This window comes from Mauremys reevesii, linkage group 5 (genome assembly GCF_016161935.1).
Source record: "Mauremys reevesii isolate NIE-2019 linkage group 5, ASM1616193v1, whole genome shotgun sequence".
Classification (NCBI taxonomy): Eukaryota; Metazoa; Chordata; order Testudines; family Geoemydidae; genus Mauremys; species Mauremys reevesii.
The window spans coordinates 47168092-47184137 of record NC_052627.1 but is presented as its reverse complement, the minus strand read 5'-3'; positions in this window follow the sequence as shown (position 1 = coordinate 47184137).

Genomic DNA, 16046 nt, shown 5'->3' with positions numbered 1-16046 from the left:
TTGGATATTAGGAAAAACTTTTTCACTTGGAGGGTTTTGAAGCACTGGAATGGGTTACCTAGGGAGGTGGTAGAATCTCCTTCTTTAGAGGTTTTTAAGGTCAGGCTTGGCGAAGCCCTGGCTGGGATAATTTAGTAGGGAATTGGTCCTGCTTTTGAGCAGGGGGTTGGACTAGATGCCTTCCTGAGGTCCCTTCCAACCCTGATAGTCTAGGATTCTATGAAGGTAAGTTATTTTTACTCAAAAACTTACGGGTTGTTAAGAGACCATGTCACTGTGGGAAAGGCCTGTGTCCACCCAAGATCAAAAGAATGATAGCAGTTTAAAAAGACACACAGTCTCTCTAAGGGGAAAATTGTTCAGGAGAACAAGAGAGACACAGGAATGCCACTGAGATGTCTGAAAAAGCTAGGCCTGACTAGCTCACAAGATAGAAGTGTTTTAGGTAAGATTGACCTGTGGACTGTTTTTTTTTTTTAAATGCTTTTTTCTCTAAACAATACTTTGGCTTCAAAAAGTCTCTTATGTCACTGTGCACCACTGGTTACAAACTCCCAAAGGGAAGCTTAACTGCTGCTGAGCCCTGTTGCATCTCTCTGTAAGCACAGCATATCCATTGGGTAGTTTACCTAGGGATTGGCATAAAGGATGGGAGAATCCTGGACTTCCACCCTAGGATAGGTAGAGGCCGAGGGACACGTATTTTTTTCCTCTGTTTTCCCCCCCCACTGAATTTAGGTCCTGGAAGCTTAAGCAGACTCCACACAGGGGCCTGACTGCAGAGAATCATCACTACAATATAATACTCTAGGCCCTGCTATTTTAGCACCATAGTTAAATGCACACTTAAAGCCTTTTTTATTCTTATAACTATATCTGTTCAACATGTAACCATCTTTGCTTAATGACATGCATTAAAACAAGATACTTACAAAGAGAAGCCCTCGTCATCTGGCAAAGAAAACTGCAATAATCCCCCTCTTCATGACCTCCCCTCTCCCCATTTTAATTGTTAATATCTTTTCAGCATGCAGGAGCAGTAATCTCTTACCACGCTAAAGCAGTCAGCTTAATTGAAAAGAAATACAAGTCATCTAGAGCACAACTGAAAAATTCAGCTAAAATGCAATCTGTCATTATCTTTATAATGCCAATTTTATATAGGTATTAAAGTAAATGGGTGAAACATCTTCTCATTTCTCCTGTGGTATCATTTCTCTTCACAGAAATCCCTAATCCTCAAATGAAGATTCTGCCCGATACCTACCAAAACACTCAGTACTCAGCCTCAAGTGATTTGGAGGCTGGATCCAAAAATAGAGGAATAATTTCCCTATCATGAATTAATCACATTTGAAAATGATTTTAAAAATATGGCTTATGCAATGCAAATCTCTGCTCCCAGAATAACCCGTATTTCTGGTTGTTATGCCACAGTCAGGAGATAAATTACTGCTCAGTGAGCTGTTCCAGAATGGCAACGTGAACTGCAGCAAGGATTAAGGAAATTGATGAAGCATAACATACCATGAAAGAAATAACATTTTATAGAACACATGGGTATTATTGACAGGTTTCTACTGTCTTTTAGATACGAGCTCTTTCAGCAAGAGATCCTATTTGAGAAGTATCCTGCAATAAACACAATCATAAGCCGTATAAAAAAGCCCCAAATATTCTACAAAATGTATTTTCAGTTTGATTGGCACATGCTGTGTTCTGATGGTACATATTCTTAGTGGAGATATTATTTTAGGTCAATAGATTAAATTAGATTGATTTTTGAAATTGAGACATCAGCTTTGCAGTTACAAATGCATAGTTCTGTGTATTTAGGGTACACAGAAATTATCAGCATAGGCCTTATCCAAAGTCCATTGATTGTAGTAGATCATGTCCATAAAGAGATCTTGCTAAAGTCGGTCTTAAGTTTTTACTAGGCTCTGTCTTCAGAAATACAAATTTAACTATCAAATTCTTCAGACTTGTATAATCTCCAAGCCTGTAAGGAACCCAGGATCTGTAGCACTCCCTGAACTCTATGGGAGTTGCAGATACTTAATACCTCTCAGGATTTGGTACACTGTAAATTATCCACACGTATAAACTTTATATAACAAAAACTGAATTTGAAAATTCTGTTCTAAAACAATCATGGAAATGTTGTTTTTAAGCTTTTACTGAGGGGCTGAAGTAAATGGTGACACATCTTTCTAAAGGAAACAATTTTACATTGGCAGGAGATGGGCCAGCTATGACATCTGATTTCTATTCTATTTCAGCAATTTGGTTCAGCAATTGGAAAGTTTGTTAGTCGATGTGTGGCCATGATGACACACGTATTGTAATTTTGGATACAGGGTAGAGAAAGGAAAACAAAAAATAGAACCAAACAGAATCTATTCCTAATGCTTTCCACTCATCTTTTTGAACAAATTCTATTTGCATCAATAGGAGTTTACTGTATAAATTTAGTACAGAGTATTTTATAGAGATCTGCCATGAAGTCCACTGAGGCTAATTTTACCCTCTGTAAAACTAAATGCATAGTTTATAGCAATCCACATCCAACTATGATTTTCATGCCCTTATTCAGCAAATTATTTTAAGGGTTTATTTTTACTCTGCAGTTTTAGCTTAAGGTATAATTCAAGTGTTGTCCCTAGTCCAATTCTCAGGCACACATGCAAGTCTCTAGCTCAAGTAAAGTGGTGCTTTAAACTCCAGTTATCTGGCCAGTCCAGGGTGTGGGGTGAAGCTTCAGTGCTGCTGATGCTTAAGCTAGTAATGTAGTGGGTACTCAGTTACTCTGTGCTGCTAATCTGGTCTATGCAGCTTGAGTGCTTTTTTGAAATGTGACCACTCACTCCAGCTAAATTAATCTGAAAAGTATTAACCAGAGTGTAGATTACTCAAGCTAAAGCTACAGAGAAGACCAATCCTAAAACTCGTTAACCTTGCAATAAGATAGAATCAGTGTTTCAAACTAAAATGTTCATGGAAATAGGTATAGGCACCATTATTCTTGGACTCTGGCCCTATATACCCCCTAAACCTTAAAGCACCAGAGCTAGTAAGGTAGAATTAAAGTTTTTCATTCTTTTCTCTTTCTGTCAGTGTCCATTTATACTGAAATTCACCCATTGCAGAGGGCTATCACAAGATCTTTCACCACTTATGTCCCATGAATTTCATGTTTTAGATGAAGGTATTTCTGCAAATGCTTAAGCACATACTTAGCTTTATATAAGTGGACAGATTCATTGAGATCACATGGGTAAGCACATGCATAAGTGTTTTGGATTTTCCCTCTGACATTACTGTACTTATGTTAAAGCATTGATTAGAGTTATTTGACAAGTAAAAATGTAAGTTTAAATTCTGGGGTAAGTCACTTCAAGTCTGACAGATCTCAAAATATGATTGTAAACAGGGAATTGTCAAGCAGGTGTGTTTCTAGTGAGATCCTACAGTGATCACTTCTTGGCTCTATGCTATCTAAAACTTCTTTATTAATGACATGGAAGAAATAAAAAAATAATTACCAATAACATTTGCAGATAACCCAAAGATAGCAGGAGTGATAAATAATGAAGAGACCAGGTCATGGATATAGGTCCAATCTGGGTCACTTGGTGAACTGGGCTCAAGCAAACAATGTTTTGATATGACCAAATGAAAAGATATATATCTAGCAAAAAAGAATATAAGCCATACTTACAGGATGGTGAAATCTATCCTGGGAAGCAATGAGTCTGAAAGACATGATATCATTCAGAATAATTAGCTAAACATGAGCTCCCACTAAAATGCTGTGGCCAAAAGGCCTGGTGTGCTCCTTTCGATTCTAAACTGGGAAATCTTGAGATGGGCCAAGGAGGTTTTAGTACCTTTGTATGTGGCACTGGTACAACAAGTCCTACCATACTGTGTAAAGTTCTGCTGCTCACCGTTCAAGAAGGATGTTGGTAAATTGGGAGAGAACTAAGAGATGAGCCACAGAGATGATTACAGGATTAGAAAACACACCTTACAGTGATTGACTAAAGGGGTCAATCTATTTAGCTTAACAAAGAGAAGGCCAAGAAGTACTCGGTCTGTAAGTGCCTACATGAAGAACTATATTTCATAATCAGTGCGTCATGATCCAATGGCTGGAAGTTGCAGCTAGACACATTCAAAATGGAAATAAGATGCACTTCTTTTACCAGTGAGGGTAATCAACTAGTGGAACACCTTAACAAGGATTGTGGAGGATTCTCTGTCACTGCGAATTTTTAAATCAACTTTGGATGTTTTTCTAAAAGAGATTTTCTAGTTCAAATGGAAATTAATATAAGGAAATCCTGTAGCCAAACTAGATGAACACCATAGTCCCATCTACGAATCTATCAAGTCAATGATGTAATAGCAGTTGGAATTAAAATAAGGAATTCACTCCAAAGTGTGTGGGGCAAGGGGAAGAGAAATCTAACAGCATAATATGAGAAACTCATATATCAGCATAGGCAGACAATACTTAGGCACTTCTGCTGAACAATTAGCTTAGACGTGGTGGTGAGCTCACTACTTTACTACTGTATGTAAAGGATGCACCATCATTCTTTTTGCTTGCAATCATGATCAATGGTTGTAAACTGAAAGAACCAGCTCACTTAGAGTTTATGTTAAAAATAAATGGATTACAACTTAAGCAACTTTCTAAAAATAGGTAGAATTTGTTTTCTTTTTGTGCTGAAGATGGGGAAATTAGCAACTGTGGCAAAATACCTTCTCAGTCTCCCTCTGCTGTTTTTAGCCCTGGGGAGACAGGCTTGGGTAATTGCAGTCCCCCTTAGGACTCAGGGGAAGTCTGTTCCCTGTCTTCCCACCAGCCTTATTTAAAGTAATTTTTTTCCTGCCATGTGGGAGAGCATACTGCCACTCCTCCTGGGGAGGCTTGCTACTCCTGACAACCAGGCTCCTTCTCTCTGCTTTCTCCCCCAGCCTCCTTCCTCCCAGGAAGGGGGTTTAAAATGGTCTCAGGCAGCCCCAAGTTGGAATCAGCTGGTCCTAATTACCTTCAGGTAGCTCCCCCTCAGCTGATTCTAATTTGCTACCTTGGTAACCCTTTCTCAGCTGAACCTGATTGACCTGTAGTAGTCTCTCAGTTGATAAGAAGGAGGGCCTTTTAACCCTCTGGGACTGACTCCTAACCCCTCCCCCCCCCCTTGCAACTGTCTGTCCTGACACAACTTGAAATTCAATGGGGAACTTGGTAAGTGGCATGAAGCTGCTAATTGAAATAGAAAAAAATCTCACTGAAAATGACCATGAATGTGAACCATAAAGAATAACACACAATTTTCAACACCATAGGTCAGAATCCAGAAAGTTTGGTCCTTCAGGTATTCATGATCCTTCATTTGAGTGTGGATGAGGGGATGGGAAACAGATACTTTATTAATCTCTGGTCTTTAAAAAAGAGAGGATTTCATGTAATGTATATAGTTTTGCTGTGAGACTGCATGTAGAAATAGTAAAAGAGAGAAATAAAACAGTATTTTGACAAGCAGTGTTTTGCACAGATTTTAAAACCAACAGATGAAGCCACTGAACACATAAGAGAATTTTTATCTCCCACAAAATATCAGTGAATACCTGGTATTTTGGAAAGTATACTATACTAGATGTCATCTTATTATGCAGGAGAGACAGGCTTTAGTTGGGAAAATCAAAATAGTAGCAATTTCTCCATATCTAGGATGTCTGCTTTTCAAAAGCTCATAACTATTTAATTCAAAGAGCACAAAGACAGAGGAGTAATGTTTATTGACTATGACACTAAGAAATGCCCATGTAGTAGATCTCAGCCTGGCATGGGGAAAACATTTTTTTTCCTGACCTGTAAAAAACATTACTTAAAAAAAAGCCCATGAATATACTGGTCACAAACTGCTCATTCTAGTCTACTCAGTTGTCTTTAGTTTCTTATGCCATACCCATAATCATAGTATCAGCCCCTTAAGTCAGACCACTGTTAGTATTTCATGGTAGAATTAAAATTTTATTTGAAAAGAATAAGTTCTAAATGTTAATTCTCCTCTCGTACAATACTAAGAACAGTGTGTTTTAAGGCATGTTCCAATGTGACTACCGTATAAGAACTTAAGCAGAATAGAATTGACTAGAGCTGAGCTGAACAAATATGGTTCAGTGGCTGAACAGAACAAAAAATCCTCCCTTCCCAAAAGCAAAGTTTGTTTTGAATTACAACTGAATTTTTCAATGAAACTAAACCCCAAATAACTTTGCTGAGTTGATCAAGATATTTCAAGTGTCTCAATTCAAAACGACATCGTGTTTCACAAATGTCATTTTGAATTGATATTTCATTTTAAAAGTTGATTTTTCAAAATGGGTGTTTTTGACACTTTCAGTATTTTTGGGTGAAACAATTTGCCAAACTTGACCCAAATTCAAATAATTTTGTACCCTAAAGTTTTGCCTGGCTCTCACTAGAAAAAAAATCATACTAATTGTCCAGAATATATTTACCAAGAACTTTTGAAAACAGTATAAGTATCTTATTGAAATTTTTAGAGTTGGATTAATACTAAAACATTGACTTGTAAGTCATGAAACTGCTGAATTTTTTTGCTGCTGTTCATGATGTCATTATCTGTTCACAAGTACTCACAAAACCATAAGGCATTTATTAAAATGCTAAAATTCTTAGTAAAATCACTATCTTATTCACTCATCACTATTGCATGGCCTGAGACCTTTATGTACAGCAAGGGAGTAAAGCAATGAGATACACACAACTTTGACTAGGCTATGGGGGAGGAGCAATGGGCATCAGGGAGAGGAGAAGAAACCTCTCTTTCTCTTATGACAGGATCTTCATGTATGTTCTGGGAGAGTCGAAGGGTCAGGAGCAGCCAAGCCTTCTTTCTCTCCCACCCCCACACCTTAGAGCCCCAGTGATTTTTCTATCCCCAGTTGGTCTGATCTAACTTTCCCAGCACTGAGACAGAGGTCAGGACATGCTGTAGTTTACAAAGTTTTAGCTATTCAGTTGTGGAACAGAAACAATATTGTATGACATAACTGATCAATCACCACAAATCAAAGTAGTGAATAATAACTGAACAGTTCAAACAACCAACAATCTTAAAGATGTTCCATACTGTTTGAAATCATTGAGGATGAAAATGGGTATATTTCTTGGGAATGGTAATGGGATTCAATTGCCAATTCTTTTTCATGGAATTGAAACCCTCCTGGATATGTCACAACATATACATTGATGAATACACTTCATTTAAGTTAGTTTCTTGATGCAGAACTCCAGCTTAGTTTTGTGTTGTGACAAGAACTAATTTTTGGCACGTACAACGCTCCATCTGATGAGGGGCGGGGACCTGTTAGGCTCTATATCAAATACGTGTGGATCCTGTGTAACACCTGTGAATTCTCTGTGGTGGTGGAAATAGGCACAACTATTTCAATGGAGTTATGTCCACTTTCAAAACCAAAGAATTTTGTGTTGTTTCCACCCCAAAAATATCTGAATAAAATTAACTCTTGATATTCTCCTGCCTTCAGTTTTTTATTAGGATGTTACCATAATATCTAAGCACTTCGAATAGTCAAATTTGATCAGTTTAAGAAGAACTGTGTTACTTAGTTTACATTTAGGTGATACTTAAACACCATATTAATTCACTGCAATACAAATATAATTGGATACATCTGTATTGGGCTATCAGATTCTTATTTTGTTTAAATATTGAAAGCCCCATTAGCATAAAAAAACAAGATGGTACTTGAACCTAGCTTTAAATACAAGTCAGTTACTTTGTTTTAGATCTTGGTTGATCCAACTAACACATCTTGCGGGGAGGGGGAAATATATCATAAAGGATATCATGACAAATGAACCTGCTCTTTCCAGTAAGTTCACACAAAATCTCCTGTTTGACAATTAATGCAAAATATTCCCATCTAAAGTTATCTGCCACAAAAACTACCCTACTGGTCCCATTACCACCTACAGGCCATGTCCCAGCTGCAGCCATTGATTGGCTTAGTCAAATGCTTTAGTAGTGTGTTCTAAATATGTCAACTTTGATTCTTCCTGTGGCTCAGTTGCTGTCAAACACTGTTAAATGCAACTGGAATCAGAACTGCACCTAGGTTTTCACTAAGCCAAAAATCATAATCACTTCTGTAGATATGTTAGTATACTATGGCACCAAGCAGTCACTTTGGTAGAGTGGAACCTCTTTCTACGTGAACATCTTATAAGAAAAAAAACTGGACTGATACTTGATAGCTGAGAGCTAGAGATCTGAGCTCTAGTTCATAAATCTGATTGAAAGCTTTGACAGCAATCTGTCACCCCAAAATGCCACTCTGTCTATTTGCATGACTTATAAACAGGCCACAAGCTAGAGCACATTTTGAGACTTGGATTGGGAGTATCAACATTGATAGCATAGCAGGCAATCTGCAGTGTTTATCTAAGTATTATCTAGACTATGGGCTAGATTCACAAAGAAATTTTGGCAATGCTCAGTGTCATCATGTCTCCCCTAGCTTTTAGGTGCCTAAAAATCACTCAGATTTACCAAGCCTGAATTTAGCACGTAGGCTCCCTATACAACAAATGGAGGGGAGTGGGTCATCTCAGAATGAGATTAATAAAAACCAGGAGTTAGGCAGCTTCTTGCCTAAACTAGCCAATGGGAAGGCCTAAGTCTTGGCTTCAGGAGAGCGCCACTCTGCTGGGGATTCTCAGATGCAAACACTCTCTAGGAGTTAAGTACTTCTGTTTGAAGAAGAGGATGACCTTCCTCATAACTTTTTAGCCCACTTATTAGAGTACTGAGCTGGGATGTTGGGAGGCCCTGAGCCAAGTACCCCTTTTTGGATAGAAGGGATAGTAGTGGGGAAAGGAATCTGACCTGGGATCTGCCACTTCTGAGAGCCCTCACCACTGGGATATAGGCTATTTTGATGTGGGGGCTCCCTCAGTTTCTCTTGCTGAAGCTGTCCTGATCTGTCTTTCCTTAGATTTCTCAGAGATCCCTGGAGATGGAAGGGTGCTTGCGTGTTTGAACAGCAAGAACATAGCAGGCAATATTGTAAATTTAATAAAGACTTTTATATAATTCCTCATACTATGATATACTAGAGATGGAAAACCCTAATTAAGTTTGGGTTTAGCTGTTAACCATGAGTTCTTGGAAACTGAACCTACACTTCCCTTTGTAGTCTGGGAATGGAGATCTGTAAATACAAGGTACTTCAGATGTCATCAGATCAAGTATACTTTGGAGCACTGATGATTTGGTTCTCCATTTCCTTGCACATTGTGTATCTACATTTGTGCAAAGTGGTATAAAACACCTGAGAATTCTCCATTTATTTATATCATTTATAGTAGTTAATGCTTAATTTGCTCAGGTGTAAATGACTAAGCAAGGACAAAGTAGTGAAGAATCTCCCCTCCCATTCTTCCATTTGCCACAATATTTAACTTTGAGTTCAGATATGAATGCAACAATTCAAACAAGATGAGGATCTGTTCTCAGAACATTTACCAAATACAAGCAGATACTGCAACACCACATACACCAAAATATCATGTCAGCTACATTATATTACCTACAGAGGGACAGAAATCAGATATAGTGAAAACCCAATATTGAATTTTTGCATATTTATTTGTTTATTTTTGTAACACCTTTCAAGTTATGTTCACTCTTATTCTATAGCAATGAGTGGAATCCTTACAATTGTCTTGCCACATATATTAAGGCAGAAGCATTAACTTCATTATATTTCATTAATGAAGAAAGCATTGTGCATAACTAATGGCTTTTATTAAGGCTAATAAATGAAACAGCAGGAGCAGTTGGTAAACCAAGGGAAGATTTTTAGTATACTTTCTGGAACTAGAAGTCATTGAAAGGTAAAGGAATAAAGTTCGCAAAAAGAACAGGAGTACTTTTGGCACCTTAGAGACTAACAAATTTATTTCAGCATGAGCTTTCGTGAGCTACAGCTCACTTCTTTGGATGCATAGAATGGAACACACAGACAGGAGATATTTATACATACAGAGAACACGAAAAGGTGGAAGAATGCATACCAACAGGAAGAGTCTAATCAATTGAGATGAGCTATCATCAGCAGGAGAAAAAAAACTTTTGAAGTGATAATTAAGATGACCCATAGAAGGTGTGAGGAGAACTTAACATAGGGAAATAGATTCAGTTAGTGTAATGACCCAACCATTCCCAGTCTCTGTTTAAGCCTGAGTTAACTGTATCTAATTTGCATATTAATTCGAGTTCAGCAGTCTCTCTTTGGAGTCTGTTTTTGAAGTTTTTTTGTTGCAAAATTGCCACCTTCAAGTCTGTCACTGAGTGCTTAGAGAGGTTGAAGTGTTCTCCCACTGGTTTTTGAATGTTATGATTCCTGATGTCAGATTTGTGTCCATTTATTCTTTTGCGTAGAGACTGTCCGGTTTGGCCAATGTACATGGCAGAAGGGCATTGCTGGCACATAATAGCATATATCATGTTGGTAGATTTCCAGGTGAATGAGCCCCTGATGGTATGGCTGATATGATTAGGTTCTATGATGATGTCACTTGAATAGATATGTGGACAGAGCTAGCATAGGGCTTTTTTGCAAGGATAGGTTCCTGGGTTAGTGTTTATGTTGTATGGTGTGCAATGCCAGCTCACGAAAGCTCATGCTGAAATAAATTTGTTAGTCTCTAAGGTGTCACAAGTACTCCTGTCCTTTTTGCAGATACAGACTAACACGGCTGCTACTCTGAAACCTGGAATAAAGTTCAATGCACTGAATAACTGACTAACTTTTATCACTGGGCGAAGACACTGTGCTGGATAACTGTGGGGCTAGTACTATGCTGCAGTAACAATGTTTGACATGGCTGGGAGACATCAAAGAGGGAGAAAGTACACTGACAAGAGAAGTGCTGAAATGGAATCCTATAGGGAAAACAGTTTAGGATGCCTGCTGCCATTTGGAAAATTGTGTTAAACAGATCTCTGAGAAGCTAGTCACTCCTTGAAAGGAGAAGAGGTGCTGACAACAGATGACAAATTAAGAGAGATTGCTAACGCTGTTTTTGAAAGAAGTGAAAGGAAAGTGTCAGCTTCATGGAATAGCACATTTTCTCATCATTTACCTTGTTGTTCCCTGTTATGAAATTTGCTTTGATGTGAAAGTTGAACACTACCCTTTCATTGTCTATAAGCATCATTCGCTTTGCTCTGGTCAAAGTTCATCATAGTTATAGGTGAAGTCCCAGCTTCTTTCAGCCTAGTTATTTCCTTTCAGCGAAGGAAATCTAAGGCTTCACTTCAATAGTGAACTGGTGAGTAGGGGAGATGAAGGAAGCAGAACTTCATTGTAAAATACAGTAGAGTGCTGTGGCTTCTATTTTTCAATCATTTTTAACCATAGTTCATAATTTCATTGCAGCATTTCCCTAAACATTGCAGGCAAAAAGGAACATTTAAAAAAAGTTTTTAAAACTGCAGTCAGCCCCCATTAGTGAAGTGGTAGATTTCCACACACACAAGTGTTGGTAGCAGATGGAAATTTCACAATACAGTAACAGCAACACCATCAGTCTCAAACACCTATTTTACTTGAATGCTTAGTTAACATCCCCAAAAGATTAGATAAATCACCACCTCAGCACCTTTCCAAGGTGATATTCACTGCAGATATAGGACAACTTCTTCTCTTCTTTCAGCTGTAATGCTAACTTCAAATGTGGTTGGGACCATTCAGTTAATATTTTAAAAAGGTTAAACTAGTCTGCCTGCTCCAAAGAGCTGTTTTAACACAGCTATCCAAAATATCCTTGTTAAGAGCAGATCTGGGGACCCTACAGCACCAGATAAGAAATAAATAAATCAGAAAGGTGAAACTTTTGGTGTCCAACATTGAAAGACTTCTGCAAGGCTATTGAGTCCACTACGGTCTTATCAACTTCAAAGGTAGTCACCTTCCTTCATCCTTACAGTGAAAGTGCTGGTGGTACAATGGCCTTTGGTGGGGAGGAGAATAGGAATAATGTAAATAAGTCTTTCAGTAAGATACCAAAAGAAAAGCAAGTTACCTTTGCAACTAATATTTGCTGACCCAGAAATTACTTTTTTAAATGGTTGGTTCCAGTACAGGCTTTAAATGTGGTCAGATATTCTGGATTTCCAGCCACCTTTGTTTAATATTGTTAAAGTTCATATGCAACAGTTACTTTTACATCATACAAAAAACATAAGCAAAATATTTTAAGAGGTTTGGAGCCATATTAATTTTTCAGTTCAAAAGCAGAAGCTGTGCATGTAGAGTTCATCTGTAAGACATCTGTACCTCTGCCACACTTGATGTGCCTCGTGATATGTGAAGCCATATTTACAATCAAGCTGTTAAAGGCAAAATGAGAAAAGAGAAATTGCTTTTATTTTATTCCATTAGTTTCACATGCTGAATCTAATATCACAACTAGCAATATCAAAATATAAATCTTGGGAATGACTGCTGCAAGAGATTGAGCACCTAAACTTCCATTCTTAGATTATAAACCCAGAAGGGCCATTGTGATCATATGGTCTGACTTCCTGCATAACACAGCACTTTCCTGAACTAGTGCAATGGTTCTCAACCTGTTTACCATTGTGGGTCACATATGCAGCTTTCTATGTGTTATGTGGGACACATCCAAATAATTTATTTATATATATATATATATATATATATATATATATATATATATATATATATATATATATATATATATATATATATATAAAAATACACACTAGCTGTATGGCTGTGAGGATGTCACATGGGCCACAGCTGTGTGCTGATTGCCACAGGTTGCGAACCACTGAACTAGAGCATATCATTTGGAAAAGCATCCAATTTTGATCTAACAATTGGCAGTGGTGGGTTGTTCCAATGGCTAAATACCTTTATTGTTTGAAAACTTACAGCTTATTTCTAGTCTGAATTTGTCTACCAGCCATTGGATCTTGTTATCTATATCTGCTAGATTGAACAGCTCTCTTTTATTGAACTTCTGTTGTCCATATAGGTAGTTATACACTGTGATCAAATCACCCTTAAATGTCCCTTTTGTTTAGACTGAAGGAGCTCAGTCTATTTAGCTTATCATTGTGAAACATGGTTTCAATCCTTTAATCACTCTCATGGCTCTTCTCTAAACCCTTTCCAATTAATCATCATCTTTCTTGAACTGTGGACTCTAGAACTAGATACACCATTCCACTAGTTGTCTCACTAGTGCCAAATAGAGAGGTAAAATATAATCCCTACTCCTATCCGAGAGTCTCCTATTTTATGCATCTACGCTTCGCATTAGCTTTTTTGGCCACAGTGTCACTCTGGAAGCTCATGTTCAGCTGGTAATATTCACCCTGATCAGGGCCAGCTTTAGGCCGATTCCCCAGATTCACCGGAATTGGGCCCCGCACCTAAGAGGGTCACGTGTCTAAGAGGGCCCCGTGCCTTTGGTGCCTTTTTAATTTTTAATTTTTTTTTACATACCTGACTGCGGTCCAGGTCTTCGGTGGTACTTCAGCGGTGGGGGGTCCTTCACTCACTCTGAGTCTTCGGCAGCAATTAGATGGTGGGGAGTCCGGAGCAAGTGATGGACCCCTCGCCGCTGAAATGCCTCCAGAGACCCAGACCACCGCCAGGTATTCGAATCAGGTCCCACAGTTCCTAAAGCTGGCTCTGACCCTGATCCCCCCCCAAGGTTTTACAGAGTCACTGCTTCATAGAACCGAATCCCCCATTCTGGAATTATGTCCTACATTCTTTGTTCCTAGAAGTATAACTTTTTAAATTTTTTTCTTTCACATTAAAACATCATATGCTTGAGCCCAGCTTACCATATGATCCAGATTGGTCTGTATCAATGATTTGTCCTCTTCATCATTATTTATGACACCCCAATCTTTGTGTCATCTGCAAACTTAAACTTTGTTTTCTTCCAGGCCATTGATTAAAAATATTAAATACCATTGGGCCATAATACCACTAGAAACACCTGCTCAATGATTGTTCCCCATTTATAGTTGCAGCAATTAACCTGCATTTAATCCATTTAATGTGCACCATGTTATTTTGTACCATTCTAATTTCTAAATAAAATGTCATGTGGTGCCAACATGTCGCAGAAATCTAAGTACACTGCATCCACATTTATCTTGATCAGCCAAACTGCTCATAAAAAAGTTACTCTGACAAGATCAGTTTTCTATAAACCTCTGTTGATTGGCATTAATTATATCATCTATTTTTAATTATGTATTTATTAATCTAGTCCTATATCAGCTATTCCATTACTGTGCCTGGGATCAATTGTCACGCTGACAGACCTATAATTACCTGGGTCAGTATAGTTACTCTTTATATTTTGGATTAATGTTAGATTTCTACCAGTTCTCTGAAATTTCCCCAGTGTATTAAAACTTATTGAAAGTCAACAATAATGGTCCAGTGAGTTCCTCTGCTAGCTCTCTTTCAAGATTCTTAGATGCAAGATATCTGGACATAGTGGTTTAAAAATGTCTAACTTAGTAGCTGCTGTTTAACTTTCTCCTGAGTTATGGATAGAACAGAGAGTTTCATCATCATTATATGAATACATCATCTGGCATTTTCCCAAAATACAGAAGATAAGTTGAAGTTATTTGCCCAGGTGTATTCCTAACACTTTAAAAACTCCTCCTTATTGTGCTAAATTTTGCTAGCCATTGGTATCCTTTTCCGGCTGTTATCAACTTTCTCTGATTCCTACCTTTTAATTTATAACAATGACTATGCATTTTTTTTAAATAATTGCTTTAATTTCTTCTCTAAACCAGTGTGGGCTTCTTTCTCAACTGAGTGATTGTGTTTTTTGGGGCATCTAATAAAATGTTCTTAAATCGTTTCTAATTGTTACTTATAATTTTTGGTTTAAATTCTTTCTCCCAGGTGATCTGGCGGATGATTGTCCTCAAGTTTGTGAAATTAATCCTTTTTAAATGGTCGGTCGGTCTGTCTGTCTGTGTAATTACTGGTTTGGATTTTATTCTCCTTACACATAACAAATGTAATCACAGCTGAGCAAATAATAAATTTTTCATTACATTTCATGAAATAATAAATCTGGGGAAAAAATCCAGTTTGAATCAAAGCAAATAATTTTTTTGCAATATTTTTTTGTTCTAGTTGAACTCAAACACTTCAGTTTTAGCCTGAGTTTCTTCTTTTGATTTGGTTGGTTTGGGGTATTTTTCAATCTTAGTGTTTTTCATGGTTATTTTTTAATTGGCTAAATTTAAAAATAAAATGTTGCTTTGAAACAATGTTTCACTTTTAAACATTTCAATTTGACTCTGACTTTTTAAAAGGTGTTTTTTTTGTTTGTTTTGTTTTTTGATGCAACTATTCTTTTGATTTCAGTCTGAATTCACAAAGAATTTGGGAGCCTCCAGAAGATCTTGGTGACATTTCTTTTCCTTGAAAAAACTTGATTCTGCTCTAGCAGACAAATCATAGAATCATAGAATATCAGGGTTGCAATGGACCTCAGGAGGTCATCTTGTCCAACCTCCTGCTCAAAGTAAGACCAATTCCCAACTAAAACATTCCAGCCAGGGCTTTGTCAAACCTGACCTTAAAAACCTCTCAGGAAGGAGATTCCACCACCTCCCTCGGTAACCCATTCCAGTGCTTCACTACCCTCCTAGTAAAAAAGTTTTTCCTAATATCCAACCTAAACCTCCCTCACTGCAACTTGAGACCATTACCTTTTGTTCTGTCATCTGCTACCACTGAGAACAGTCTAGATGCATCCTCTTTGGAACCCCCTTTCAGGTAGTTGAAAGCTGCTATCAAATCCCCCCTCATCCTTCTCTTCTGCAGACTAAACAATCCCAGTTCCCTCAGCCTCTCCTCATAAGTCATGTGCTCCAGCCCCCTAATCATTTTTGTTG